Consider the following 4375-nt stretch of genomic DNA (forward strand, 5'->3'; position numbering starts at 1 on the left):
AAAGAGAAATGTAAAGAATTATACGGTATTAAATGATTATAGATGGACTCTTGCTCTCTATCCTACTTGTTGTAAACTCTGTTATGCAACCAAGTGTAGTGACATAAATAGGATATAGGCCCTATTTATCTTTTTGGAAGAAGTTATAGTGTATTCAAAAGATTTTTGGTATGTGTGTTACTTTATCTTCATTATAAAAACAACTTGGATGTGGGCTCTGGGGGAAATTTATAGTCTCTCCATGACACAATTAAATTACAAATGTCTCATTAGAGACTGCCAGTTTACCTCAGATAATGACTCTAAAGCATTCATCTCAAAGCTCATTTCCAGGCTGTTTTTCTTTTGAACTCGTTGTACTTGTGGATTGTACTAACTTTTATGAATATGTTTTTAGGGGGCACTGTCCTTTAGGGCACACCATAAATACTGGTGTGCTTCAAGTAGAAGTTGTTAAGAGTCCAGAGAAAAGGATAAGAAGAGAGGCTGTAGAAGGGAAGGATAAAACCAAACAAAGTAGCTAAGTCCAGTTAAGAAAACTTTTATCAAGCACATGATCAAGAGAAAGAAGTCTTGAACACACAGATAGTTTAACTGTTGCAAACTACAATCAAAACACAATTTCAGATGATGAAGCAAGTACAAGAGAATATACTTGCTGTGATTAACTTCACAAAGGAAGTTCTACAACGGTTATTTCCAATACTGACCAAGCTTTACAAAGTAGCCTCTTTGGTGAACACTTTCTTATATTTTGTCTTTCTGCCTTTGGTAAAAATAACTCACGATTACTGAAACAGTAGATATTAATGAATAGGAAATTAGCTCTTTTCCCCCAAATCTGACATTATGTAATGAGTCTAAACTTCTAACTGGATAGACTTAGATTACTTGTTGGGTTTGGGGTTTTATTTTTTTAGTTCTTATAAAATACCACAAAGCTATATTATTCTGTCTTTCGTGTATTCCAGAAAATTGATAAATCAGATCAATGCATCCTTTGAATGAAAGCTCAAGAAGGAATTTCTAGTAGGTAAAACATTGTTTTTACAAAAAATGATGCCTTATTTGTAAAGAATGAACTACTGTTTAATGTTAACTAGAGGTAACTTACTTTAATTTAGTTATCTTTAATGACTGCACTGTTGAGGGATGACACCGATCATCCTAAGCTGCTTTCCCTTCATTTGTCTCTGTAAAGGGAACATAACATCTCATGTGTGCAGAGAGGAAGAAAGTGGTTCTGGTTTCTGTAGTTCACCCGGTAAGTGGAAGATGCTCTTTATGTCCTAACACCTCTGCTTCCTTCCTCCTGACACCAAAGACTTGTGCCCGGTAGCAGTAAACTAAAGCTGCAAACACAGAGATGAAAGTGTTTTTCTATTAACTCCCAGAAAGAAAACCTAGCAGTCAACAAGCATGTAGAAAAGCCTCCTCCCTCAGTCTCCCAAACAAGTGATCCCACTTTATTTTTGTCATGGTCTCATGAGGTACAAACAAAAGATTGTTTGGCGCTTCCTCTGCCTCTGACTTTCTCTCTTAAACTGGGTAATACTATGCACATGTCCCACTTTGGAAGAATTGGTTGCAGCATGATCTGTGCCATCATTCATTTCTTGAAACAGTGATAGATGAATGTGAGGAACGCTAGGTGTTAAAAAGCACCCTGCCAGGGCACATACAGCTGTTTGAGGTTATGATGTCTCAATTATGTTTGAAATTTTCCCTGAGTTCATACACTCCTCAGAACTCCCAGGATGGAAATTTTAGCAAAATCTCCTACTTTTAGCTCCACATATCAGTTATTTTCTGAAGAAGGATTAACTGTAGCTGTGAAAGAGCAGGCACTGGTGTGGTTTTTTTTGGCAGTGGCTTATGACCTCTATTTTTCATCTATCCTTTCTATTTCCAGGAACACAACAGGACACAAATGTTCAACCAATGTGCCAGGAGAGAGCGTCAGCATTGCTTAAACTTATCCAGAGTGCATAGATATGAAAACAGAAACTCAGAATACTGATATGTGTGAGTGGGGAAATGATTCATGAATAGCTAATATGCAGCACTCCACTATCCAGTAACTGTTCATTTCTGGTGCACTCAAGCCCACATAGCTGTGGAGAAGAGCTGACACATATAAGCATTAAAATCTCAGAAATCAGCAGGCAAATGGAAGGAAATAAAGGTATTCCAGTCTCACAGCCATCTGTGAGTCTGACGCATGAATGCTAGAAGTCAGCAATACTGTATCATTATTTCTTAACAAAAAGATAGCTTTTCCTCCCCTCCCCTACATTTGGTAATTCCAAGGGAGGCTGCATGTGCTATATCAGATTGTGGCTAATAGTGACAAGTGTGATATAGCAGTAGGCTTTATTAAGGAAGTTAGGAATGTTTAAAACTGCTAAGTAGGCCAAAAAGGCATTTCAAATATCCTAAAGGCAAGCTAAGAGAAATGGCCTTTTGGACGCTTCAGAGCAGATGCTCCAAACAGCTCGATGTCTAACAGCTCCTTCTTAGGCACTTAGAGGCAAGGCTGGGCTTTCAAGAGTACTAAGCTCCACAGCCCGATCACTGCGATTAGAAGCCGAGCCCAGCTGGAAGCAGGACTTTAATTTTTCAGCCCTGGATTTCTTTGCAAGTCCAATCTTGAAATCTCAGGGAAACATTTTCCTAATTTGTTTTACCAAAAAACCCCACTGTATTTCCTGGAAGTCTGGCAGGTCTCACACTACGACAATAGATAGTTAACACCTCCATAGATCAGGTCTTTCCCTGTAAAGTAAAACTAGATGAGGTGAGAGTTACCTAAGCTACCCACTGCAGTCTGATTACCTTAATATTGTATTTAAATATTCAGATACAAGCAAAAAAAATCCTCATTTAAGTAAAGGAAAGATTTATACGGCTGTAAGTGAAACCATTCTTCTGGAATGAATATGATCCTAAAGTTTAGAAATCCTCAGGCTATTCTCTAAACAAAGATGTGGGAAACTATTGCTGTTTATATTAAATATTCCCATGTGGATCTTTTGGTCCTTGTGGAATATGAATGGCAAACTCTTGTAAAATCCCTACTGGAGCTGTCAACACTTTTTATCTGAGGCATCCCAGACACAGAGAAGAGTGGAGCATGCACACGGGTGGGACCTACCTGTTCCCTTAAGAATTGCTCAACCCTCTGGTGGCAGACAGGTTTTCTGAAGCTACTCAGCTATCAGAGCAAAGCCACTAAAGTGGTATTTCATAGGGGAGGGGATGATACACCCTTTTATCAGTTTTATGAAACAGGTTCTTCAGCAGAACTACTCCCGATTTAGAGCAGAGGAATTTAGACTAAAAGGAGGGTCCTGTATCACATAGTGACAACAAGCCCCTTCTCCAATAGTCAGTGTATACACTTGCCAGGCTCCACCTTGAACCTCCCCATTTTTATCTGCTGCCTTCATGGAAACCTGACCCAGAAAACACCTTCTGCCTCAAAGTCTAAATTAATTTCCGGACTGCTTATAAACATTTCACCTTGTGACAGTATTTTCCATCTGTTTAAACTTCTCCTCTTCCTAGTATTTCTTCGTCTCTTCCTCCTTAGTGTATTTGTGGAATGTAACAGGTTTCCCTCAGGTTTCATCGTGTTGCAGAACCATGCCAAGCTCTTCTGGTCTCTTCTTCTAAGATGGGATCCCCAGTGAGCCCTTTGATAGGCCCGTTCAATGAGCTCTTAATCACTCCATGAGCTCTTCTCTGGTCTTATCCTCTGCATGTGAGTCTGGTCACAAACAGTCAAAAAAAGATAGGTTCAAAGTACACCAGAGAATCTCCTGCCACTACCTTGGAGAAGGCCAGTCGCTACCAGAAATTCTTCAGCTGATAAACTGCAAGCTTGCATTCTCATGGTCAAGACCCCGATACAATTACCACAGTATTTTTTCATTCTTCTATTCTTTCTATATGATGAGATTCAGCTTTATCACTTATAGCACTTATGCAATTAAGTGAGAGGTGAATCAGGGCCAGGTTGTTTGCCAAAAAACAAGTAAAACCCAAACACTTCAGGTCACAGTTTATTTTCACACTTCTCTTGAAGAATTCTCTAGGTCAGCTACACCAAAATTTGACTTCAAGATGCCTTCAATAAGGCTCATGCTCAAGCTACCTTGTTTATACCTTTTTGAATGATTTCTCCAGAAGTATTTGTAGCCCAAAGTATACTTACCACTGAGAATTTAAACAAAAATCAAGATTAAAAAGTCCTCTGTTGTTTCTGTATATGCAGAAATTAAGCAGTATTTATACTGCATATCTGGTCACTATAACTGAGATATTAACTTTATTTTACACCTACACAAAGAAAAGTTATTATTTTATAGTGCTA

Source organism: Charadrius vociferus, unplaced genomic scaffold (assembly GCF_000708025.1).
Source record: "Charadrius vociferus isolate BGI_N301 unplaced genomic scaffold, ASM70802v2 scaffold82, whole genome shotgun sequence".
In the NCBI taxonomy this organism is placed as follows: domain Eukaryota; kingdom Metazoa; phylum Chordata; class Aves; order Charadriiformes; family Charadriidae; genus Charadrius; species Charadrius vociferus.